Source organism: Saccoglossus kowalevskii, chromosome 15 (assembly GCF_978046115.1).
Source record: "Saccoglossus kowalevskii chromosome 15, keSacKowa6.1, whole genome shotgun sequence".
NCBI classification, from domain to species: domain Eukaryota; kingdom Metazoa; phylum Hemichordata; class Enteropneusta; family Harrimaniidae; genus Saccoglossus; species Saccoglossus kowalevskii.
In genome coordinates this window covers 22,633,350-22,659,169 of record NC_140655.1, presented here as the reverse complement: position 1 = coordinate 22,659,169, position 25,820 = coordinate 22,633,350, and the positions used below count along the sequence as shown (strand labels likewise).

At 41.7% G+C, this 25,820-nt stretch overlaps 20 non-coding genes across 20 annotated transcripts; all 20 read left to right on the top strand.

Annotated features, from left to right (window-relative positions):
* Positions 1 to 535: 535 nt before the first annotated feature.
* Positions 536 to 617, top strand: TRNAS-GCU (transfer RNA serine (anticodon GCU)). Its single transcript has one exon. It is a non-coding gene; the product is annotated as a tRNA-Ser (tRNA).
* Positions 618 to 1,109: 492 nt separating this feature from the next.
* Positions 1,110 to 1,191, top strand: TRNAS-GCU (transfer RNA serine (anticodon GCU)). The gene has a single exon. It is a non-coding gene; the product is annotated as a tRNA-Ser (tRNA).
* Positions 1,192 to 1,971: 780 nt separating this feature from the next.
* Positions 1,972 to 2,053, top strand: TRNAS-GCU (transfer RNA serine (anticodon GCU)). The gene has a single exon. It is a non-coding gene; the product is annotated as a tRNA-Ser (tRNA).
* Positions 2,054 to 4,595: 2,542 nt separating this feature from the next.
* Positions 4,596 to 4,677, top strand: TRNAS-GCU (transfer RNA serine (anticodon GCU)). Its single transcript has one exon. It is a non-coding gene; the product is annotated as a tRNA-Ser (tRNA).
* Positions 4,678 to 6,161: 1,484 nt separating this feature from the next.
* TRNAS-GCU (transfer RNA serine (anticodon GCU)) lies at positions 6,162 to 6,243 on the top strand. The gene has a single exon. It is a non-coding gene; the product is annotated as a tRNA-Ser (tRNA).
* A 3,248-nt stretch (positions 6,244 to 9,491) lies between these two features.
* On the top strand, positions 9,492 to 9,573 carry TRNAS-GCU (transfer RNA serine (anticodon GCU)). The gene has a single exon. It is a non-coding gene; the product is annotated as a tRNA-Ser (tRNA).
* Positions 9,574 to 10,641: 1,068 nt separating this feature from the next.
* TRNAS-GCU (transfer RNA serine (anticodon GCU)) lies at positions 10,642 to 10,723 on the top strand. The gene has a single exon. It is a non-coding gene; the product is annotated as a tRNA-Ser (tRNA).
* Positions 10,724 to 12,370: 1,647 nt separating this feature from the next.
* On the top strand, positions 12,371 to 12,452 carry TRNAS-GCU (transfer RNA serine (anticodon GCU)). The gene has a single exon. It is a non-coding gene; the product is annotated as a tRNA-Ser (tRNA).
* A 490-nt stretch (positions 12,453 to 12,942) lies between these two features.
* Positions 12,943 to 13,024, top strand: TRNAS-GCU (transfer RNA serine (anticodon GCU)). Its single transcript has one exon. It is a non-coding gene; the product is annotated as a tRNA-Ser (tRNA).
* Positions 13,025 to 13,934: 910 nt separating this feature from the next.
* On the top strand, positions 13,935 to 14,016 carry TRNAS-GCU (transfer RNA serine (anticodon GCU)). The gene has a single exon. It is a non-coding gene; the product is annotated as a tRNA-Ser (tRNA).
* Positions 14,017 to 14,506: 490 nt separating this feature from the next.
* TRNAS-GCU (transfer RNA serine (anticodon GCU)) lies at positions 14,507 to 14,588 on the top strand. The gene has a single exon. It is a non-coding gene; the product is annotated as a tRNA-Ser (tRNA).
* A 1,773-nt stretch (positions 14,589 to 16,361) lies between these two features.
* On the top strand, positions 16,362 to 16,443 carry TRNAS-GCU (transfer RNA serine (anticodon GCU)). Its single transcript has one exon. It is a non-coding gene; the product is annotated as a tRNA-Ser (tRNA).
* Positions 16,444 to 16,647: 204 nt separating this feature from the next.
* TRNAS-GCU (transfer RNA serine (anticodon GCU)) lies at positions 16,648 to 16,729 on the top strand. Its single transcript has one exon. It is a non-coding gene; the product is annotated as a tRNA-Ser (tRNA).
* Positions 16,730 to 17,505: 776 nt separating this feature from the next.
* On the top strand, positions 17,506 to 17,587 carry TRNAS-GCU (transfer RNA serine (anticodon GCU)). Its single transcript has one exon. It is a non-coding gene; the product is annotated as a tRNA-Ser (tRNA).
* A 1,773-nt stretch (positions 17,588 to 19,360) lies between these two features.
* On the top strand, positions 19,361 to 19,442 carry TRNAS-GCU (transfer RNA serine (anticodon GCU)). Its single transcript has one exon. It is a non-coding gene; the product is annotated as a tRNA-Ser (tRNA).
* A 1,642-nt stretch (positions 19,443 to 21,084) lies between these two features.
* On the top strand, positions 21,085 to 21,166 carry TRNAS-GCU (transfer RNA serine (anticodon GCU)). Its single transcript has one exon. It is a non-coding gene; the product is annotated as a tRNA-Ser (tRNA).
* Positions 21,167 to 21,659: 493 nt separating this feature from the next.
* Positions 21,660 to 21,741, top strand: TRNAS-GCU (transfer RNA serine (anticodon GCU)). Its single transcript has one exon. It is a non-coding gene; the product is annotated as a tRNA-Ser (tRNA).
* A 1,072-nt stretch (positions 21,742 to 22,813) lies between these two features.
* TRNAS-ACU (transfer RNA serine (anticodon GCU)) lies at positions 22,814 to 22,895 on the top strand. Its single transcript has one exon. It is a non-coding gene; the product is annotated as a tRNA-Ser (tRNA).
* Positions 22,896 to 24,242: 1,347 nt separating this feature from the next.
* Positions 24,243 to 24,324, top strand: TRNAS-GCU (transfer RNA serine (anticodon GCU)). The gene has a single exon. It is a non-coding gene; the product is annotated as a tRNA-Ser (tRNA).
* Positions 24,325 to 25,669: 1,345 nt separating this feature from the next.
* TRNAS-GCU (transfer RNA serine (anticodon GCU)) lies at positions 25,670 to 25,751 on the top strand. Its single transcript has one exon. It is a non-coding gene; the product is annotated as a tRNA-Ser (tRNA).
* Positions 25,752 to 25,820: the final 69 nt, after the last annotated feature.

Here is a 25,820-nt window from a genome sequence, read left to right as displayed (position 1 = left end):
GATGATTTTCATTTTTTTACTTTTCGTCAAATCCCATCCTCGTCGACGTGATTCTACAGTTTTAAGTACTATTATGAAATTACCATCATTCTCTTGCAGATTTTGATTGCTGAGCAGTTAACACTCGTCTTGAATTACAATTTCGATCTCGATTATCATATAACCTTGTTCGCAGCATTGATAAGGAATTTTCACATGTAGTCTAACACCTGGTCTAGCTAAATTCGTTACGCTGTACATAAGTTCGTAGACGAGGTGGCCGAGTGGTTAAGGCGACGGACTGCTAGTCCATTGTGTTCTGCACGCGTGGGTTCGAATCCCATCCTCGTCGATGTGATTCTACACTTTTAAGTTCCATTATGAAATTACCATCATGCCTTTGCATATTTTGAATGTTGAGTAGATAACACTCATCTTGAATTACCACTTCGATCTCGATTAGCATATAATCATGTTCGCAGCATTGGTAAGTAATTTTCACATGTGGTTTAACACCTCGTCTAGCAAAATTCGTTACGCTGTGCATAAGTACGTAGACGAGGTGGCCGAGTGGTTAAGGCGATGGACTGCTAATCCATTGTGCTCTGCATGCGTGGGTTCGAATCCCATCCTCGTCGACGCAATCTCTACAGTTTTAAGTACGATAATAAAATCGCCATCACGCTCGTTGCCAGATTTCGATTGTTGAGCAGTTAACACTCATCTTGAATTACCTTTTCTATCTCGATTATCATATAACCATGTTCGCAGCATTGGGAAGTAATTTTCACATGTGGTCTAACACCTGGCCTAGCTAAATTCGTTATGCTGTCCATAAGTACGTAGACGAGGTGGCCGAGTGGTTAAGGCGATGGACTGCTAATCCATTGTGTTCTGCACGCGTTGGCTCGAATCCCAGCCTCGTCGACGTGATTCTACACTTTAAGTTCTATTATGAAATTACCATCATGCTTTTGCATATTTTGAATGTTGAGTAGATAACACTCATCTTGAATTACCACTTCGATCTCGATTAGCATATAATCATGTTCGCAGCATTGGTAAGTAATTTTCACATGTGGTCTAACACCTCGTCTAGCTAAATTCGTTACGCTGTGCATAAGAACGTAGACGAGGTGGCCGAGTGGTTAAGGCGATGGATTGCTAATCCATTGCGCTTTGCACGCGTGGGTTCGAATCCCATCCTCGTCGACGCAATTTCTACAATTTTAAGTACTATAATAAAATCGCCATCATGCTCTTGCCTGATTTTGATTGTTGAGCAGTTAACACTCATCTTGAATTACCACTTCGATCTCGATTAGCATATAATCATGTTCGCAGCATTGGTAAGTAATTTTCACATGTGGTCTAACACCTCGTCTAGCTAAATTCGTTACGCTGTGCATAAGTACGTAGACGAGGTGGCCGAGTGGTTAAGGCGATGTACTGCTAATCCATTGTGCTCTGCATGCGTGGGTTCGAATCCCATCCTCGTCGACGCAATCTCTACAGTTTTAAGTACGATAATAAAATCGCCATCACGCTCGTTGCCAGATTTCGATTGTTGAGCAGTTAACACTCATCTTGAATTACCTTTTCTATCTCGATTATCATATAACCATGTTCGCAGCATTGGGAAGTAATTTTCACATGTGGTCTAACACCTGGCCTAGCTAAATTCGTTATGCTGTCCATAAGTACGTAGACGAGGTGGCCGAGTGGTTAAGGCGATGGACTGCTAATCCATTGTGTTCTGCACGCGTTGGCTCGAATCCCAGCCTCGTCGACGTGATTCTACACTTTAAGTTCTATTATGAAATTACCATCATGCTTTTGCATATTTTGAATGTTGAGTAGATAACACTCATCTTGAATTACCACTTCGATCTCGATTAGCATATAATCATGTTCGCAGCATTGGTAAGTAATTTTCACATGTGGTCTAACACCTCGTCTAGCTAAATTCGTTACGCTGTGCATAAGAACGTAGACGAGGTGGCCGAGTGGTTAAGGCGATGGATTGCTAATCCATTGCGCTTTGCACGCGTGGGTTCGAATCCCATCCTCGTCGACGCAATTTCTACAATTTTAAGTACTATAATAAAATCGCCATCATGCTCTTGCCTGATTTTGATTGTTGAGCAGTTAACACTCATCTTGAATTACCACTTCGATCTCGATTAGCATATAATCATGTTCGCAGCATTGGTAAGTAATTTTCACATGTGGTCTAACACCTCGTCTAGCTAAATTCGTTACGCTGTGCATAAGTACGTAGACGAGGTGGCCGAGTGGTTAAGGCGATGTACTGCTAATCCATTGTGCTCTGCACGCGTGGGTTCGAATCCCATCCTCGTCGACGCATTTTCCGCAGTTCTAAGTACCATAATATAATCGCCATCATGCTCGTTGCCAGATTTTGATTGTTGAGCAGTTAACACTCGTCTTGAATTACCATTTCGATTTCGATTATCATATAACCTTGTTCGCAGCATTGATAAGTAATTTTCACATGTGGTCTAACACCTCGTCTAGCTAAATTCGTTACGCTGTGCATAAGTACGTAGACGAGGTGGCCGAGTGGTTAAGGCGATGTACTGCTAATCCATTGTGGTCTGCACGCGTGCGTTCGAATCCCATCCTCGTCGACGTGATTCTACACTTTTAAGTTCCATTATGAAATTACCATCATGCTTTTGCATATTTTGAATGTTGAGTAGATAACACTCATCTTGAATTACCACTTCAATCTCGATTAGCATATAATCGTCTTGAATTACCATTTCGATCTCGATTATCATATAACCTTGTTCGCAGCATTGGTAAGTAATTTTCACATGTGGTCTAACACCTGGTCTAGCTAAATTCGTTACGCTGTCCATAAGTTCGTAGACGAGGTGGCCGAGTGGTTAAGGTGACGGACTGCTAATCCACTGTGTTCTGCACGCGTGGGTTCGAATCCCATCCTCGTCGACGTGATTCTACAATTTTAAGTACTATTATGAAATTACCATCATTCTCTTGCAGATTTTGATTGCTGAGCAGTTAACACTCGTCTTGAATTACAATTTCGATCTCGATTATCATATAACCATGTTCGCAGCATTGATAAGGAATTTTCACATGTGGTCTAACACCTGGCCTACCTAAATTCGTTACGCTGTCCATAAATACGTAGACGAGGTGGCCGAGTGGTTAAGGCGATGTACTGCTAATCCATTGTGCTCTGCACGCGTGGGTTCGAATCCCATCCTCGTCGACCCAATTTCTACAGTTTTAAGTCCCATAATAAAATTGCCATCATGCCCGTTGCCAGATTTTGATTGTTGAGCAGTTTACACTCGTCTTGATTTACCATTTCCATCTCAATTATCATATAACCATGTTCGCAGCATTGTTAAGTAATTTTCACATGTGGTCTAACACCTGGCCTAGCTAAATTCGTTACGCTGTTAATAAGTACGTAAACGAGGTGGCCGAGTGGTTAAGGCGATTGACTGCTAATCCTTTGTGCTCTGCACGCGTGGTTTCGAATCCCATCCTCGTCGACCTGATTCTACACTTTTAAGTTCCATTATGAAATTACCATCATGCTTTTGCATGTTTTGAATGTTGAGTAGATAACACTCATCTTGAATTACCACTTCGATCTCGATTAGCATATAATCATGTTCGAAGCATTGGTAAGTAATTTTCACATGTGGTCTAACACCTGGTCTAGCTAAATTCGTTACGCTGTGCATAAGTACGTAGACGAGGTGGCCGATTGGTTAAGGCGATGGACTGCTAATCCATTGTGCTTTGTACGCGTGGGTTCGAATCCAATTCTCGTCGACGCAATTTCTACAGTTTTAAGTACCAGAATAAAATCGTCATCATGCTCGTTGCAAGATTTTGATTGTTGAGCAGTTAACACTCGTCTTAAATTACCATTTCGATCTCGATTATCATATAACCATGTTCGCAGCATTGATAGGTAATTTTCACATGTGGTCTAACACCTGGCCTAGCTAAATTCGTTACGCTGTCCATAAGTACGTAGACGAGGTGGCCGAGTGGTTAAGGCGATGGACAGCTAATCCATTGTGCTCTGCACGCGTGGGTTCGAATCCCATCCTCGTCGACGTGATTCTACAGTTTTAAGTACCATTATGAAATTACCATCATGCTTTTGCAGATTTTGATTGTTGAGTAGATAACACTCATCTTGAATTACCACTTCGATCTCGATTAGCATATAATCATGTTCGCAGCATTGGTAAGTAATTTTCACATGTGGTCTAACACCTGGCCTAGCTAAATTCGTTACGCTGTCTATAAGTACGTAGACGAGTTGGCCGAGTGGTTAAGGCGATGGACTGCTAATCCATTGTGTTCTGCACGCGTTGGCTCGAATCCCATCCTCGTCGACGTGATTCTACACTTTTAAGTTCCATTATGAAATTACCATCATGCTTTTGCATATTTTGAATGTTGAGTAGATAACACTCATCTTGAATTACCACTTCAATCTCGATTAGCATATAATCATGTTCGCAGCATTGGTAAGTAATTTTCACATGTGGTCTAACACCTCGTCTAGCTAAATTCGTTACGCTGTCCATAAGTACGTAGACGAGGTGGCCGAGTGGTTAAGGCGATGGACTGCTAATCCATTGTGCTCTGCATGCGTGGGTTCGAATCCCATCCTTGTCGACGCAATTTCTACAGTTTTAAGTACCATAATAAAATTGTAATCATGCTCGTTGCCAGATTTTGATTGTTGAGCAGTTAACACTCGTCTTGAATTACCATTTCTATCTCGATTATCATATAACCATGTTCGCAGCATTGATAAGTAATTTTCACATGTGGTCTAACACCTCGTCTAGCTAAATTCGTTACACTGTCAATAAGTACGTAGACGAGGTGGCCGAGTGGTTAAGGCGATTGACTGCTAATCCTTTGTGCTCTGCACCCGTGGTTTCGAATCCATCCTCGTTGACCTGATTCTACACTTTTAAGTTCCATTATGAAATTACCATCATGCTTTTGCATGTTTTGAATGTTGAGTAGATAACACTCATCTTGAATTACCATTTCGATCTCGATTATCATATAACCATGTTCGCAGCATTGATAAGTAATTTTCACATGTGGTCTAACACCATTACCATCATGCTTTTGCATATTTTGAATGTTGAGTAGATAACACTCATCTTGAATTACCACTTCGATCTCGATTAGCATATAATCATGTTCGCAGCATTGGTAAGTAATTTTCACATGTGGTCTAACACCTCGTCTAGCTAAATTCGCTACGCTGTGTATAAGAACGTAGACGAGGTGGCCGAGTGGTTAAGGTGATGGACTGCTAATCCATTGTGCTCTGCACGCGTCGGTTCGAATCCCATCCTCGTCGACGTGATTCTACAGTTTTAAGTACTATTATGAAATTACCATCATTCTCTTGCAGATTTTGATTGCTGAGCAGTTAACACTCGTCTTGAATTACAATTTCGATCTCGATTATCATATAACCATGTTCGCAGCATTGATAAGTAATTTTCACATGTGGTCTAACACCTCGTCTAGCAAAATTCGTTACGCTGTGCATAAGTACGTAGACGAGGTGGCCGAGTGGTTAAGGCGATGGATTGCTAATCCATTGTCCTCTGCATGCGTGGGTTCGAATCCCATACTCGTCGACGCAATTTCTACAGTTTTAAGTACGATAATAAAATCGCCATCACGCTCGTTGCCAGATTTCGATTGTTGAGCAGTTAACACTCATCTTGAATTAACATTTCTATCTCGATTATCATATAACCATGTTCGCAGCATTGGTAAGTAATTTTCACATGTGGTCTAACACCTGGCCTAGCTAAATTCGTTACGCTGTCCATAATTACGTAAAGGAGGTGGCCGAGTGGTTAAGGCGATGGACTGCTAATCCATTGTGTTCTGCACGCGTTGGCTCGAATCCCATCCTCGTCGTCGTGATTCTACACTTTAAGTTCTATTATGAAATTACCATCATGCTTTTGCATATTTTGAATGTTGAGTAGATAACACTCATCTTGAATTACCACTTCGATCTCGATTAGCATATAATCATGTTCGCAGCATTAGTAAGTAATTTTCACATGTGGTCTAACACCTCGTCTAGCTAAATTCGTTACGCTGTGCATAAGAACGTAGACGAGGTGGCCGAGTGGTTAAGGCGATGGATTGCTAATCCATTGCGCTTTGCACGCGTGGGTTCGAATCCCATCCTCGTCGACGCAATTTCTACAATTTTAAGTACTATAATAAAATCGCCATCATGCTCTTGCCTGATTTTGATTGTTGAGCAGTTAACACTCATCTTGAATTACCACTTCGATCTCGATTAGCATATAATCATGTTCGCAGCATTGGTAAGTAATTTTCACATGTGGTCTAACACCTCGTCTAGCTAAATTCGTTATGCTGTGCATAAGTACGTAGACGAGGTGGCCGAGTGGTTAAGGCGATGTACTGCTATTCCATTGTGCTCTGCACGCGTGGGTTCGAATCCCATCCTCGTCGACGCAATTTCCGCAGTTCTAAGTACCATAATATAATCGCCATCATGCTCGTTGCCAGATTTTGATTGTTGAGCAGTTAACACTCGTCTTGAATTACCATTTCGATCTCGATTATCATATAACCTTGTTCGCAGCATTGATAAGTAATTTTCACATGTGGTCTAACACCTCGTCTAGCTAAATTCGTTACGCTGTGCATAAGTACGTAGACGAGGTGGCCGAGTGGTTAAGGCGATGTACTGCTAATCCATTGTGGTCTGCACGCGTGCGTTCGAATCCCATCCTCGTCGACGTGATTCTACACTTTTAAGTTCCATTATGAAATTACCATCATGCTTTTGCATATTTTGAATGTTGAGTAGATAACACTCATCTTGTATTACCACTACAATCTCGATTAGCATATAATCGTCTTGAATTACCATTTCGATCTCGATTATCATATAACCTTGTTCGCAGCATTGGTAAGTAATTTTCACATGTGGTCTAACATCTGGTCTAGCTAAATTCGTTACGCTGTCCATAAGATCGTAGACGAGGTGGCCGAGTGGTTAAGGTGACGGACTGCTAATCCACTGTGTTCTGCACGCGTGGGTTCGAATCCCATCCTCGTCGACGTGATTCTACACTTTTTAGTTCCATTATAAAATTACCATCATGCTTTTGCATATTTTGAATGTTGAGTAGATAACACTCATCTTGAATTACCACTTCGATCTCGATTAGCATATAATCATGTTCGCAGCATTGGTAAGTAATTTTCACATGTGGTCTAACACCTCGTCTAGCTAAATTCGTTACGCTGTGCATAAGAACGTAGACGAGGTGGCCGAGTTGTTAAGGTGATGGACTGCTAATCCATTGTGCTCTGCACGCGTCGGTTCGAATCCCATCCTCGTCGACGTGATTCTACAATTTTAAGTACTATTATGAAATTACCATCATTCTCTTGCAGATTTTGATTGCTGAGCAGTTAACACTCGTCTTGAATTACAATTTCGATCTCGATTATCATATAACCATGTTCGCAGCATTGATAAGGAATTTTTACATGTGGTCTAACACCTGGCCTACCTAAATTCGTTACGCTGTCCATAAATACGTAGACGAGGTGGCCGAGTGGTTAGGGCGATGTACTGCTAATCCATTGTGCTCTGCACGCGTGGGTTCGAATCCCATCCTCGTCGACCCAATTTCTACAGTTTTAAGTACCATAATAAAATTGCCATCATGCCCGTTGCCAGATTTTGATTGTTGAGCAGTTTACACTCGTCTTGATTTACCATTTCCATCTCAATTATCATATAACCATGTTCGCAGCATTGTTAAGTAATTTTCACATGTGGTCTAACACCTGGCCTAGCTAAATTCGTTACGCTGTCAATAAGTACGTAGACGAGGTGGCCGAGTGGTTAAGGCGATTGACTGCTAATCCTTTGTGCTCTGCACGCGTGGTTTCGAATCCCATCCTCGTCGACCTGATTCTACACTTTTAAGTTCCATTATGAAATTACCATCATGCTTTTGCATGTTTTGAATGTTGAGTAGATAACACTCATCTTGAATTACCACTTCGATCTCGATTAGCATATAATCATGTTCGAAGCATTGGTAAGTAATTTTCACATGTGGTCTAACACCTGGTCTAGCTAAATTCGTTACGCTGTGCATAAGTACGTAGACGAGGTGACCGATTGGTTAAGGCGATGGACTGCTAATCCATTGTGCTTTGTACGCGTGGGTTCGAATCCAATTCTCGTCGACGCAATTTCTACAGTTTTAAGTACCAGAATAAAATCGTCATCATGCTCGTTGCAAGATTTTGATTGTTGAGCAGTTAACACTCGTCTTGAATTACCATTTCGATCTCGATTATCATATAACCATGTTCGCAGCATTAGTAAGTAATTTTCACATGTGGTCTAACACCTGGCCTAGCTAAATTCGTTACGCTGTCAATAAGTACGTAGACGAGGTGGCCGAGTGGTTAAGGCGATTGACTGCTAATCCTTTGTGCTCTGCACCCGTGGTTTCGAATCCATCCTCGTTGACCTGATTCTACACTTTTAAGTTCCATTATGAAATTACCATCATGCTTTTGCATGTTTTGAATGTTGAGTAGATAACACTCATCTTGAATTACCATTTCGATCTCGATTATCATATAACCATGTTCGCAGCATTGATAAGTAATTTTCACATGTGGTCTAACACCATTACCATCATGCTTTTGCATATTTTGAATGTTGAGTAGATAACACTCATCTTGAATTACCACTTCGATCTCGATTAGCATATAATCATGTTCGCAGCATTGGTAAGTAATTTTCACATGTGGTCTAACACCTCGTCTAGCTAAATTCGCTACGCTGTGTATAAGAACGTAGACGAGGTGGCCGAGTGGTTAAGGTGATGGACTGCTAATCCATTGTGCTCTGCACGCGTCGGTTCGAATCCCATCCTCGTCGACGTGATTCTACAGTTTTAAGTACTATTATGAAATTACCATCATTCTCTTGCAGATTTTGATTGCTGAGCAGTTAACACTCGTCTTGAATTACAATTTCGATCTCGATTATCATATAACCATGTTCGCAGCATTGATAAGGAATTTTCACATGTGGTCTAACACCTGGCCTACCTAAATTCGTTACGCTGTCCATAAATACGTAGACGAGGTGGCCGAGTGGTTAAGGCGATATACTGCTAATCCATTGTGCTCTGCACGCGTGGGTTCGAATCCCATCCTCGTCGACCCAATTTCTACAGTTTTAAGTACCATAATAAAATCGCCATCATGCTCGCTGCCAGATTTTGATTGTTGAGCAGTTAACACTCATCTTGAATTAACATTTCTATCTCGATTATCATATAACCATGTTCGCAGCATTGGTAAGTAATTTTCACATGTGGTCTAACACGTGGCCTAGCTAAATTCGTTACGCTGTCCATAAGTACGTAGACGAGGTGGCCGAGTGGTTAAGGCGATGGACAGCTAATCCATTGTGCTTTGCACGCGTGGGTTCGAATCCCATCCTCGTCAACGTGATTCTACAGTTTTAAGTACCATTATGAAATTACCATCATGCTTTTGCAGATTTTGATTGTTGAGTAGATAACACTCATCTTGAATTACCACTTCGATCTCGATTAGCATATAATCATGTTCACAGCATTGGTAAGTAATTTTCACATGTGGTCTAACACCTCGTCTAGCTAAATTCGTTACGCTGTGCATAAGTACGTAGACGAGGTGGCCGAGTGGTTAAGGCGATGGACTGCTAATCCATTGTGCTCTGCACGCGTCGGTTCGAATCCCATCCTCGTCGACGCAATTTCTACAGTTTTAAGTCCCATAATAGAATCGCCATCATGCTCGTTGCCTGATTTTGATTGTTGAGCAGTTAACACTCGTCTTGAATTACTATTTCGATCTCGATTATCATATAACCATGTTCGCAGCATTGATAAGTAATTTTCACATGTGGTCTAACACCTGGCCTAGCTAAATTCGTTACGCTGTCCATCAGTACGTAGAGGAGGTGGCCGAGTGGTTAAGGCGATGGACTGCTAATCCATTGTGCTCTGCACGTGTGGCTTCTAATCCCATCCTCGTCGACGTAATTTCTACAGTTTTAAGTACCATAATAAAATTGCCATCATGCCCGTTGCCAGATTTTGATTGTTGAGCAGTTTACACTCGTCTTGATTTACCATTTCTATCTCAATTATCATATAACCATGTTCGCAGCATTGATAAGTAATTTTCACATGTGGTCTAACACCTGGCCTAGCTAAATTCGTTACGCTGTCAATAAGTACGTAGACGAGGTGGCCGAGTGGTTAAGGCGATTGACTGCTAATCCTTTGTGATCTGCACGCGTGGTTTCGAATCCCATCCTCGTCGACCTGATTCTACGCTTTTAAGTTCCATTATGAAATTACCATCATGCTTTTGCATGTTTTGAATGTTGAGTAGATAACACTCATCTTGAATTACCACTTCGATCTCGATTAGCATATAATCATGTTCGCAGCATTGGTAAGTAATTTTCACATGTGGTCTAACACCTCGTCTAGCTAAATTCGTTACGCTGTGCATAAGTACGTAGACGAGGTGGCCGAGTGGTTAAGGCGATGGACAGCTAATCCATTGTGCTTTGCACGCGTGGGTTCGAATCCCATCCTCGTCAACGTGATTCTACAGTTTTAAGTACCATTATGAAATTACCATCATGCTTTTGCAGATTTTGATTGTTGAGTAGATAACACTCATCTTGAATTACCACTTCGATCTCGATTAGCATATAATCATGTTCGCAGCATTGGTAAGTAATTTTCACATGTGGTCTGACACCTCGTCTAGCTAAATTCGTTACGCTGTGCATAAGTACGTAGACGAGGTGGCCGAGTGGTTAAGGCGATGGACTGCTAATCCATTGTGCTCTGCACGCGTCGGTTCGAATCCCATCCTCGTCGACGTCATTTCTACAGTTTTAAGTCGCATAATAGAATCGCCATCATGCTCGTTGCCTGATTTTGATTGTTGAGCAGTTAACACTCGTCTTGAATTACTATTTCGATCTCGATTATCATATAACCATGTTCGCAGCATTGATAAGTAATTTTCACATGTGGTCTAACACCTGGCCTAGCTAAATTCGTTACGCTGTCCATCAGTACGTAGACGAGGTGGCCGAGTGGTTAAGGCGATGGACTGCTAATCCATTGTGCTCTGCACGTGTGGCTTCTAATCCCATCCTCATCGACGTAATTTCTACAGTTTTAAGTACCATAATAAAATTGCCATCATGCCCGTTGCCAGATTTTGATTGTTGAGCAGTTTACACTCGTCTTGATTTACCATTTCTATCTCAATTATCATATAACCATGTTCGCAGCATTGATAAGTAATTTTCACATGTGGTCTAACACCTGGCCTAGCTAAATTCGTTACGCTGTCAATAAGTACGTAGACGAGGTGGCCGAGTGGTTAAGGCGATTGACTGCTAATCCTTTGTGCTCTGCACGCGTGGTTTCGAATCCCATCCTCGTCGACGCAATTTCTACAGTTTTTAAGTACCATAATAAAATTGCAATCATGCTCGGTGCCAGATTTTGATTGTTGAGCAGTTAACACTCGTCTTGAATTACCATTTCTATCTCGATTATCATATAACCATGTTCGCAGCATTAGTAAGTAATTGTCACATGTGGTCTAACACCTTGCCTAGCTAAATTCGTTACGCTGTCCATAAGTACATAGACGAGGTGGCCGAGTGGTTAAGGCGATTGACTGCTAATCCTTTGTGCTCTGCACGCGTGGTTTCGAATCCCATCCTCGTCGACCTGATTCTACACTTTTAAGTTCCATTATGAAATTACCATCATGCTTTTGCATGTTTTGAATGTTGAGTAGATAACACTCATCTTGAATTACCACTTCGATCTCGATTAGCATATAATCATGTTCGAAGCATTGGTAAGTAATTTTCACATGTGGTCTAACACCTGGTCTAGCTAAATTCGTTACGCTGTGCATAAGTACGTAGACGAGGTGGCCGATTAGTTAAGGCGATGGACTGCTAATCCATTGTGCTTTGTATGCGTGGGTTCGAATCCAATTCTCGTCGACGCAATTTCTACAGTTTTAAGTACCCGAATAAAATCGTCATCATGCTCGTTGCAAGATTTTGATTGTTGAGCAGTTAACACTCGTCTTGAATTACCATTTCGATCTCGATTATCATATAACCATGTTCGCAGCATTGATAGGTAATTTTCACATGTGGTCTAACACCTGGCCTAGCTAAATTCGTTACGCTGTCCATAAGTACGTAGACGAGGTGGCCGAGTGGTTAAGGCGATGGACAGCTAATCCATTGTGCTCTGCACGCGTGGGTTCGAATCCCATCCTCGTCGACGTGATTCTACAGTTTTAAGTACCATTATGAAATTACCATCATGCTTTTGCAGATTTTGATTGTTGAGTAGATAACACTCATCTTGAATTACCACTTCGATCTCGATTAGCATATAATCATGTTCGCAGCAGTGGTAAGTAATTTTCACATGTGGTCTAACACCTGGCCTAGCTAAATTCGTTACGCTGTCTATAAGTACGTAGACGAGTTGGCCGAGTGGTTAAGGCGATGGACTGCTAATCCATTGTGTTCTGCACGCGTTGGCTCGAATCCCATCCTCGTCGACGTGATTCTACACTTTTAAGTTCCATTATGAAATTACAATCATGCTTTTGCATATTTTGAATGTTGAGTAGATAACACTCATCTTGAATTACCACTTCAATCTCGATTAGCATATAATCATGTTCGCAGCATTGGTAAGTAATTTTCACATGTGGTCTAACACCTCGTCTAGCTAAATTCGTTACGCTGTCCATAAGTACGTAGACGAGGTGGCCGAGTGGTTAAGGCGATGGACTGCTAATCCATTGTGCTCTGCATGCGTGGGTTCGAATCCCATCCTTGTCGACGCAATTTCTACAGTTTTAAGTACCATAATAAAATTGCAATCATGCTCGTTGCCAGATTTTGATTGTTGAGCAGTTAACACTCATCTTGAATTACCATTTCTATCTCGATTATCATATAACCATGTTCGCAGCATTAGTAAGTAATTTTCACATGTGGTCTAACACCTGGCCTAGCTAAATTCGTTACGCTGTCAATAAGTACGTAGACGAGGTGGCCGAGTGGTTAAGGCGATTGACTGCTAATCCTTTGTGCTCTGCACCCGTGGTTTCGAATCCATCCTCGTCGACCTGATTCTACACTTTTAAGTTCCATTATGAAATTACCATCATGCTTTTGCATGTTTTGAATGTTGAGTAGATAACACTCATCTTGAATTACCATTTCGATCTCGATTATCATATAACCATGTTCGCAGCATTGATAAGTAATTTTCACATGTGGTCTAACACCATTACCATCATGCTTTTGCATATTTTGAATGTTGAGTAGATAACACTCATCTTGAATTACCACTTCGATCTCGATTAGCATATAATCATGTTCGCAGCATTGGTAAGTAATTTTCACATGTGGTCTAACACCTCGTCTAGCTAAATTCGCTACGTTGTGTATAAGAACGTAGACGAGGTGGCCGAGTGGTTAAGGTGATGGACTGCTAATCCATTGTGCTCTGCACGCGTCGGTTCGAATCCCATCCTCGTCGACGTGATTCTACAGTTTTAAGTACTATTATGAAATTACCATCATTCTCTTGCAGATTTTGATTGCTGAGCAGTTAACACTCGTCTTGAATTACCATTTCGATCTCGATTATCATATAACCATGTTCGCAGCATTGATAGGTAATTTTCACATGTGGTCTAACACCTGGCCTAGCTAAATTCGTTACGCTGTCCATAAGTACGTAGACGAGGTGGCCGAGTGGTTAAGGCGATGGACAGCTAATCCATTGTGCTCTGCACGCGTGGGTTCGAATCCCATCCTCGTCGACGTGATTCTACAGTTTTAAGTACCATTATGAAATTACCATCATGCTTTTGCAGATTTTGATTGTTGAGTAGATAACACTCATCTTGAATTACCACTTCGATCTCGATTAGCATATAATCATGTTCGCAGCAGTGGTAAGTAATTTTCACATGTGGTCTAACACCTGGCCTAGCTAAATTCGTTACGCTGTCTATAAGTACGTAGACGAGTTGGCCGAGTGGTTAAGGCGATGGACTGCTAATCCATTGTGTTCTGCACGCGTTGGCTCGAATCCCATCCTCGTCGACGTGATTCTACACTTTTAAGTTCCATTATGAAATTACAATCATGCTTTTGCATATTTTGAATGTTGAGTAGATAACACTCATCTTGAATTACCACTTCAATCTCGATTAGCATATAATCATGTTCGCAGCATTGGTAAGTAATTTTCACATGTGGTCTAACACCTCGTCTAGCTAAATTCGTTACGCTGTCCATAAGTACGTAGACGAGGTGGCCGAGTGGTTAAGGCGATGGACTGCTAATCCATTGTGCTCTGCATGCGTGGGTTCGAATCCCATCCTTGTCGACGCAATTTCTACAGTTTTAAGTACCATAATAAAATTGCAATCATGCTCGTTGCCAGATTTTGATTGTTGAGCAGTTAACACTCGTCTTGAATTACCATTTCTATCTCGATTATCATATAACCATGTTCGCAGCATTAGTAAGTAATTTTCACATGTGGTCTAACACCTGGCCTAGCTAAATTCGTTACGCTGTCAATAAGTACGTAGACGAGGTGGCCGAGTGGTTAAGGCGATTGACTGCTAATCCTTTGTGCTCTGCACCCGTGGTTTCGAATCCATCCTCGTCGACCTGATTCTACACTTTTAAGTTCCATTATGAAATTACCATCATGCTTTTGCATGTTTTGAATGTTGAGTAGATAACACTCATCTTGAATTACCATTTCGATCTCGATTATCATATAACCATGTTCGCAGCATTGATAAGTAATTTTCACATGTGATCTAACACCATTACCATCATGCTTTTGCATATTTTGAATGTTGAGTAGATAACACTCATCTTGAATTACCACTTCGATCTCGATTAGCATATAATCATGTTCGCAGCATTGGTAAGTAATTTTCACATGTGGTCTAACACCTCGTCTAGCTAAATTCGCTACGCTGTGTATAAGAACGTAGACGAGGTGGCCGAGTGGTTAAGGTGATGGACTGCTAATCCATTGTGCTCTGCACGCGTCGGTTCGAATCCCATCCTCGTCGACGTGATTCTACAGTTTTAAGTACTATTATGAAATTACCATCATTCTCTTGCAGATTTTGATTGCTGAGCAGTTAACACTCGTCTTGAATTACAATTTCGATCTCGATTATCATATAACCATGTTCGCAGCATTGATAAGGAATTTTCACATGTGGTCTAACACCTGGCCTACCTAAATTCGTTACGCTGTCCATAAATACGTAGACGAGGTGGCCGAGTGGTTAAGGCGATGTACTGCTAATCCATTGTGCTCTGCACGCGTGGGTTCGAATCCCATCCTCGTCGACCCAATTTCTACAGTTTTAAGTACCATAATAAAATCGCCATCATGCTCGCTGCCAGATTTTGATTGTTGAGCAGTTAACACTCGTCTTCAATTACCATTTCGATCTCGATTATCATATAACCATGTTCGCAGCATTGATAAGTAATTTTCACATGTGGTCTAACACCTGGCCTAGCTAAATTCGTTACGCTGTCCATAATTACGTAGAGGAGGTGGCCGAGTGGTTAAGGCGATGGACTGCTAATCCATTGTGTTCTGCACGCGTTGGCTCGAATCCCATCCTCGTCGACGTGATTCTACACTTTAAGTTCTATTATGAAATTACCATCATGCTTTTGCATATTTTGAATGTTGAGTAGATAACACTCATCTTGAATTACCACTTCGATCTCGATTAGCATATAATCATGTTCGCAGCATTGGTAAGTAATTTTCACATGTGGTCTAACACCTCGTCTAGCTAAATTCGTTACGCTGTGCATAAGTACGTAGACGAGGTGGCCGAGTGGTTAAGGCGATGGACTGCTAATCCATTGTGCTTTGTACGCGTGGGCTCGAATCCCATCCTCGTCGACGCAATTTCTACAGTTTTAAGTACCATAATAAAATCGCCATCATTCTCGTTGCCTGATTTTGATTGTTGAGCAGTTAACACTCGTCTTGAATTACCATTTCGATCTCGATTATCATATAACCATGTTCGCAGCATTGATAGGTAATTTTCACATGTGGTCTAACACCTGGCCTAGCTAAATTCGTTACGCTGTCCATAAGTACGTAGACGAGGTGGCCGAGTGGTTAAGGCGATGGACAGCTAATCCATTGTGCTTTGCACGCGTGGGTTCGAATCCCATCCTCGTCAACGTGAATCTACAGTTTTAAGTACCATTATGAAATTACCATCATGCTTTTGCAGATTTTGATTGTTGAGTAGATAACACTCATCTTGAATTACCACTTCGATCTCGATTAGCATATAATCATGTTCACAGCATTGGTAAGTAATTTTCACATGTGGTCTAACACCTCGTCTAGCTAAATTCGTTACGCTGTGCATAAGTACGTAGACGAGGTGGCCGAGTGGTTAAGGCGATGGACTGCTAATCCATTGTGCTCTGCACGCGTGGGTTCGAATCCCATCCTCGTCAACGTGATTCTACAGTTTTAAGTACCATTATGAAATTACCATCATGCTTTTGCAGATTTTGATTGTTGAGTAGATAACACTCATCTTGAATTACCACTTCGATCTCGATTAGCATATAACCATGTTCGCAGCATTGGTAAGTAATTTTCACATGTGGTCTAACACCTGGCCTAGCTAAATTCGTTACGCTGTCCATAATTACGTAGAGGAGGTGGCCGAGTGGTTAAGGCGATGGACTGCTAATCCATTGTGCTTTGCACGCGTGCGTTCGAATCCCATCCTCGTCGACCTGATTCTACAGTTTTAAGTACCATTATGAAATTACCATCATGCTTTTGCAGATTTTGATTGTTGAGTAGATAACACTCATCTTGAATTACCACTTCGATCTCGATTAGCATATAATCATGTTCGCAGCAGTGGTAAGTAATTTTCACATGTGGTCTAACACCTGGCCTAGCTAAATTCGTTACGCTGTCTATAAGTACGTAGACGAGTTGGCCGAGTGGTTAAGGCGATGGACTGCTAATCCATTGTGTTCTGCACGCGTTGGCTCGAATCCCATCCTCGTCGACGTGATTGTACACTTTTAAGTTCCATTATGAAATTACAATCATGCTTTTGCATATTTTGAATGTTGAGTAGATAACACTCATCTTGAATTACCACTTCAATCTCGATTAGCATATAATCATGTTCGCAGCATTGGTAAGTAATTTTCACATGTGGTCTAACACCTTGTCTAGCTAAATTCGTTACGCTGTCCGTAAGTACGTAGACGAGGTGGCCGAGTGGTTAAGGCGATGGACTGCTAATCCATTGTGCTCTGCATGCGTGGGTTCGAATCCCATCCTTGTCGACGCAATTTCTACAGTTTTAAGTACCATAATAAAATTGCAATCATGCTCGTTGCCAGATTTTGATTGTTGAGCAGTTAACACTCGTCTTGAATTACCATTTCTATCTCGATTATCATATAACCATGTTCGCAGCATTAGTAAGTAATTTTCACATGTGGTCTAACACCTGGCCTAGCTAAATTCGTTACGCTGTCAATAAGTACGTAGACGAGGTGGCCGAGTGGTTAAGGCGATTGACTGCTAATCCTTTGTGCTCTGCACCCGTGGTTTCGAATCCATCCTCGTCGACCTGATTCTACACTTTTAAGTTCCATTATGAAATTACCATCATGCTTTTGCATGTTTTGAATGTTGAGTAGATAACACTCATCTTGAATTACCATTTCGATCTCGATTATCATATAACCATGTTCGCAGCATTGATAAGTAATTTTCACATGTGGTCTAACACCATTACCATCATGCTTTTGCATATTTTGAATGTTGAGTAGATAACACTCATCTTGAATTACCACTTCGATCTCGATTAGCATATAATCATGTTCGCAGCATTGGTAAGTAATTTTCACATGTGGTCTAACACCTCGTCTAGCTAAATTCGCTACGCTGTGTATAAGAACGTAGACGAGGTGGCCGAGTGGTTAAGGTGATGGACTGCTAATCCATTGTGCTCTGCACGCGTCGGTTCGAATCCCATCCTCGTCGACGTGATTCTACAGTTTTAAGTACTATTATGAAATTACCATCATTCTCTTGCAGATTTTGATTGCTGAGCAGTTAACACTCGTCTTGAATTACAATTTCGATCTCGATTATCATATAACCATGTTCGCAGCATTGATAAGGAATTTTCACATGTGGTCTAACACCTGGCCTACCTAAATTCGTTACGCTGTCCATAAATACGTAGACGAGGTGGCTGAGTGGTTAAGGCGATGTACTGCTAATCCATTGTGCTCTGCACGCGTGGGTTCGAATCCCATCCTCGTCGACCCAATTTCTACAGTTTTAAGTACGATAATAAAATCGCCATCACGCTCGTTGCCAGATTTCGATTGTTGAGCAGTTGACACTCATCTTGAATTAACATTTCTATCTCGATTATCATATATCCATGTTCGCAGCATTGGTAAGTAATTTTCACATGTGGTCTAAAACCTGGCCTAGCTAAATTCGTTACGCTGTCCATAATTACGTAGAGGAGGTGGCCGAGTGGTTAAGGCGATGGACTGCTAATCCATTGTGTTCTGCACGCGTTGGCTCGAATCCCATCCTCGTCGACGTGATTCTACACTTTAAGTTCTATTATGAAATTACCATCATGCTTTTGCATATTTTGAATGTTGAGTAGATAACACTCATCTTGAATTACCACTTCGATCTCGATTAGCATATAATCATGTTCGCAGCATTGGTAAGTAATTTTCACATGTGGTCTAACACCTCGTCTAGCTAAATTCGTTACGCTGTGCATAAGTACGTAGACGAGGTGGCCGAGTGGTTAAGGCGATGGACTGCTAATCCATTGTGCTTTGTACGCGTGGGCTCGAATCCCATCCTCGTCGACGCAATTTCTACAGTTTTAAGTACCATAATAAAATCGCCATCATTCTCGTTGCCTGATTTTGATTGTTGAGCAGTTAACACTCGTCTTGAATTACCATTTCGATCTCGATTATCATATAACCATGTTCGCAGCATTGATAGGTAATTTTCACATGTGGTCTAACACCTGGCCTAGCTAAATTCGTTACGCTGTCCATAAGTACGTAGACGAGGTGGCCGAGTGGTTAAGGCGATGGACAGCTAATCCATTGTGCTTTGCACGCGTGGGTTCGAATCCCATCCTCGTCAACGTGATTCTACAGTTTTAAGTACCATTATGAAATTACCATCATGCTTTTGCAGATTTTGATTGTTGAGTAGATAACACTCATCTTGAATTACCACTTCGATCTCGATTAGCATATAACCATGTTCGCAGCATTGGTAAGTAATTTTCACATGTGGTCTAACACCTGGCCTAGCTAAATTCGTTACGCTGTCCATAATTACGTAGAGGAGGTGGCCGAGTGGTTAAGGCGATGGACTGCTAATCCATTGTGCTTTGCACGCGTGCGTTCGAATCCCATCCTCGTCGACGCAATTTCTACAGTTTTAAGTACCATAATAAAATCGCCATCATTCTCGTTGCCTGATTTTGATTGTTGAGCAGTTAACACTCGTCTTGAATTACCATTTCGATCTCGATTATCATATAACCATGTTCGCAGCATTGATAGGTAATTTTCACATGTGGTCTAACACCTCGTCTAGCTAAATTCGCTACGCTGTGTATAAGAACGTAGACGAGGTGGCCGAGTGGTTAAGGTGATGGACTGCTAATCCATTGTGCTCTGCACGCGTCGGTTCGAATCCCATCCTCGTCGACGTGATTCTACAGTTTTAAGTACTATTATGAAATTACCATCATTCTCTTGCAGATTTTGATTGCTGAGCAGTTAACACTCGTCTTGAATTACAATTTCGATCTCGATTATCATATAACCATGTTCGCAGCATTGATAAGGAATTTTCACATGTGGTCTAACACCTGGCCTACCTAAATTCGTTACGCTGTCCATAAATACGTAGACGAGGTGGCTGAGTGGTTAAGGCGATGTACTGCTAATCCATTGTGCTCTGCACGCGTGGGTTCGAATCCCATCCTCGTCGACCCAATTTCTACAGTTTTAAGTACGATAATAAAATCGCCATCACGCTCGTTGCCAGATTTCGATTGTTGAGCAGTTGACACTCATCTTGAATTAACATTTCTATCTCGATTATCATATATCCATGTTCGCAGCATTGGTAAGTAATTTTCACATGTGGTCTAAAACCTGGCCTAGCTAAATTCGTTACGCTGTCCATAATTACGTAGAGGAGGTGGCCGAGTGGTTAAGGCGATGGACTGCTAATCCATTGTGTTCTGCACGCGTTGGCTCGAATCCCATCCTCGTCGACGTGATTCTACACTTTAAGTTCTATTATGAAATTACCATCATGCTTTTGCATATTTTGAATGTTGAGTAGATAACACTCATCTTGAATTACCACTTCGATCTCGATTAGCATATAATCATGTTCGCAGCATTGGTAAGTAATTTTCACATGTGGTCTAACACCTCGTCTAGCTAAATTCGTTACGCTGTGCATAAGTACGTAGACGAGGTGGCCGAGTGGTTAAGGCGATGGACTGCTAATCCATTGTGCTTTGTACGCGTGGGCTCGAATCCCATCCTCGTCGACGCAATTTCTACAGTTTTAAGTACCATAATAAAATCGCCATCATTCTCGTTGCCTGATTTTGATTATTGAGCAGTTAACACTCGTCTTGAATTACCATTTCGATCTCGATTATCATATAACCATGTTCGCAGCATTGATAGGTAATTTTCACATGTGGTCTAACACCTGGCCTAGCTAAATTCGTTACGCTGTCCATAAGTACGTAGACGAGGTGGCCGAGTGGTTAAGGCGATGGACAGCTAATCCATTGTGCTTTGCACGCGTGGGTTCGAATCCCATCCTCGTCAACGTGATTCTACAGTTTTAAGTACCATTATGAAATTACCATCATGCTTTTGCAGATTTTGATTGTTGAGTAGATAACACTCATCTTGAATTACCACTTCGATCTCGATTAGCATATAACCATGTTCGCAGCATTGGTAAGTAATTTTCACATGTGGTCTAACACCTGGCCTAGCTAAATTCGTTACGCTGTCCATAATTACGTAGAGGAGGTGGCCGAGTGGTTAAGGCGATGGACTGCTAATCCATTGTGCTTTGCACGCGTGCGTTCGAATCCCATCCTCGTCGACGCAATTTCTACAGTTTTAAGTACCATAATAAAATCGCCATCATTCTCGTTGCCTGATTTTGATTGTTGAGCAGTTAACACTCGTCTTGAATTACCATTTCGATCTCGATTATCATATAACCATGTTCGCAGCATTGATAGGTAATTTTCACATGTGGTCTAACACCTGGCCTAGCTAAATTCGTTACGCTGTCCATAAGTACGTAGACGAGGTGGCCGAGTGGTTAAGGCGATGGACAGCTAATCCATTGTGCTTTGCACGCGTGGGTTCGAATCCCATCCTCGTCAACGTGATTCTACAGTTTTAAGTACCATTATGAAATTACCATCATGCTTTTGCAGATTTTGATTGTTGAGTAGATAACACTCGTCTTGAATTACCATTTCGATCTCGATTATCATATAACCATGTTCGCAGCATTGGTAAGTAATTTTCACATGTGGTCTAACACCTCGTCTAGCTAAATTCGTTACGCTGTGCATAAGTACGTAGACGAGGTGGCCGAGTGGTTAAGGCGATGGACTGCTAATCCATTGTGCTCTGCACGCGTCGGTTCGAATCCCATCCTCGTCGACGCAATTTCTACAGTTTTAAGTCCCATAATAGAATCGCCATCATGCTCGTTGCCTGATTTTGATTGTTGAGCAGTTAACACTCGTCTTGAATTACTATTTCGATCTCGATTATCATATAACCATGTTCGCAGCATTGATAAGTAATTTTCACATGTGGTCTAACACCTGGCCTAGCTAAATTCGTTACGCTGTCCATCAGTACGTAGACGAGGTGGCCGAGTGGTTAAGGCGATGGACTGCTAATCCATTGTGCTCTGCACGGTCGGGCTTCTAATCCCATCCTCGTCGACGTAATTTCTACAGTTTTAAGTACCATAATAAAATTGCCATCATGCCCGTTGCCAGATTTTGATTGTTGAGCAGTTTACACTCGTCTTGATTTACCATTTCTATCTCAATTATCATATAACCATGTTCGCAGCATTGATAAGTAATTTTCACATGTGGTCTAACACCTGGCCTAGCTAAATTCGTTACGCTGTCAATAAGTACGTAGACGAGGTGGCCGAGTGGTTAAGGCGATGGACTGCTAATCCATTGTGCTCTGCACGTGTGGCTTCTAATCCCATCCTCGTCGACGTAATTTCTACAGTTTTAAGTACCATAATAAAATTGCCATCATGCCCGTTGCCAGATTTTGATTGTTGAGCAGTTTACACTCGTCTTGATTTACCATTTCTATCTCAATTATCATATAACCATGTTCGCAGCATTGATAAGTAATTTTCACATGTGGTATAACACCTGGCCTACCTAAATTCGTTACGCTGTCCATAAATACGTAGAGGAGGTGGCCGAGTGGTTAAGGCGATGGACTACTAATCCATTGTGTTCTGCACGCGTTGGCTCGAATCCCATCCTCGTCGACGTGATTCTACACTTTTAAGTTCTATTATGAAATTACCATCATGCTTTTGCATATTTTGAATGTTGAGTAGATAACACTCATCTTGAATTACCACTTCGATCTCGATTAGCATATAATCATGTTCGCAGCATTGGTAAGTAATTTTCACATGTGGTCTAACACCTCGTCTAGCTAAATTCGTTACGCTGTGCATAAGAACGTAGACGAGGTGGCCGAGTGGTTAAGGTGATGGACTGCTAATCCATTGTGCTCTGCACGCGTCGTTCGAATCCCATCCTCGTCGACGTGTTTCTACAGTTTTAAGTACTATTATGAAATTACCATCATTCTCTTGCAGATTTTGATTGCTGAGCAGTTAACACTCGTCTTGAATTACAATTTCGATCTCGGTTATCATATAACCATGTTCGCAGCATTGATAAGTAATTTTCACATGTGGTCTAACACCTGGCCTATCTAAATTCGTTACGCTGTCCATAAATACGTAGAGGAGGTGGCCGAGTGGTTAAGGCGATGGACTGCTAATCCACTGTGTTCTGCACGCGTTGGCTCGAATCCCATCCTCGTCGACGTGATTCTACACTTTTAAGTTCTATTATGAAATTACCATCATGCTTTTGCATATTTTGAATGTTGAGTAGATAACACTCATCTTGAATTACCACTTCGATCTCGATTAGCATATAATCATGTTCGCAGCATTGGTAAGTAATTTTCACATGTGGTCTAACACCTCGTCTAGCTAAATTCGTTACGCTGTGCATAAGAACGTAGACGAGGTGGCCGAGTGGTTAAGGCGATGGACTGCTAATCCATTGTGCTCTGCACGCGTGGCTTCGAATCCAATCCTCGTCGACGTGATTCTACAGTTTTAAGTACTATTATGAAATTACCATCATTCTCTTGCAGATTTTGATTGCTGAGCAGTTAACACTCGTCTTGAATTAAAATTTCGATCTCGGTTATCATATAACCATGTTCGCAGCATTGATAAGTAATTTTCACATGTGGTCTAACACCTGGCCTACCTAAATTCGTTACGCTGTCCATAAATACGTAGAGGAGGTGGCCGAGTGGTTAAGGCGATGGACTGCTAATCCATTGTGTTCTGCACGCGTTGGCTCGAATGCCATCCTCGTCGACGTGATTCTACACTTTTAAGTTCTATTATGAAATTACCATCATGCTTTTGCATATTTTGAATGTTGAGTAGATAACACTCATCTTGAATTACCACTTCGATCTCGATTAGCATATAATAATGTTCGCAGCATTGGTAAGTAATTTTCACATGTGGTCTAACACCTCGTCTAGCTAAATTCGTTACGCTGTGCATAAGTACGTAGACGAGGTGGCCGAGTGGTTAAGGCGATGGACTGCTAATCCATTGTGCTTTGCACACGTGGGTTCGAATCCCATCCTCGTCGACGCAATTTCTACAGTTTTAAGTACGATAATAAAATCGCCATCACGCTCGTTGCCAGATTTCGATTGTTGAGCAGTTAACACTCGTCTTGAATTACCATTTTTATCTCGATTATCCTATAACCATGTTCGCAGCATTGGTAAGTAATTTTCACATGTGGTCTAACACCTGGCCTAGCTAAATTCGTTACACTGTCCATAAGTACGTAGACGAGGTGGCCGAGTGGTTAAGGCGATGGACTGCTAATCCATTGTGCTCTGCACGCGTTGGCTCGAATCCCATCCTCGTCGACGTGATTCTACACTTTTAAGTTCTATTATGAAATTACCATCATGCTTTTGCATATTTTGAATGTTGAGTAGATAACACTCATCTTGAATTACCATTTCTATCTCGATTATCATATAACCATGTTCGCAGCATTGGTAAGTAATTTTCACATGTGGTCTAACACCTGGCCTAGCTAAATTCGTTACACTGTCCATAAGTACGTAGACGAGGTGGCCGAGTGGTTAAGGCGATGGACTGCTAATCCATTGTGCTTTGCATGCGTGGGTTCGAATCCCATCCTCATCGACGCAATTTCTACAGTTTTAAGTACCATAATAAAATCGCCATCATGCTCGTTGCCTGATTTTGATTGTTGAGCAGTTAACACTCATCTTGAATTACCACTTCGATCTCGATTAGCATATAATCATGTTCGCAGCATTGGTAAGTAATTTTCACATGTGGTCTAACACCTCGTCTAGCTAAATTCGTTACGCTGTGCATAAGTACGTAGAAGAGGTGGCCGAGTGGTTAAGGCGATAGACTGCTAATCCATTGTGCTTTGCAACCGTGGGTTCGAATCCCATCCTCGACGACGCAATTTCTACAGTTTTAAGTACCATAATAAAATCGCCATCATGCTCGTTGCCTGATTTTGATTGTTGAGCAGTTAACACTCATCTTGAATTACCACTTCGATCTCGATTAGCATATAATCATGTTCGCAGCATTGGTAAGTAATTTTCACATGTGGTCTAACACCTGGCCTAGCTAATTTCGTTACGCTGTCCATAAGTACGTAGACGAGGTGGCCGTGTGGTTAAGGCGATGGACTGCTAATCCATTGTGTTCTGCACATCCCATCCTCGTCGACGTGATTCTACACTTTTAAGTTCCATTATGAAATTACCATAATGCCTTTGCATATTTTGAATGTTGAGCAGATAACACTCATCTTGAATTACCACTTCGATCTCGATTAGCATATAATCATGTTCGCAGCATTGGTAAGTAATTTTCACATGTGGTCTAACACCTCGTCTAGCAAAATTCGTTACGCTGTGCATAAGTACGTAGACGAGGTGGCCGAGTGGTTAAGGCGATGGACTGCTAATCCATTGTGCTCTGCATGCGTGGGTTCGAATCCCATCCTCGTCGACGCAATTTCTACAGTTTTAAGTACGATAATAAAATCGCCATCACCCTCGTTGCCAGATTTCGATTGTT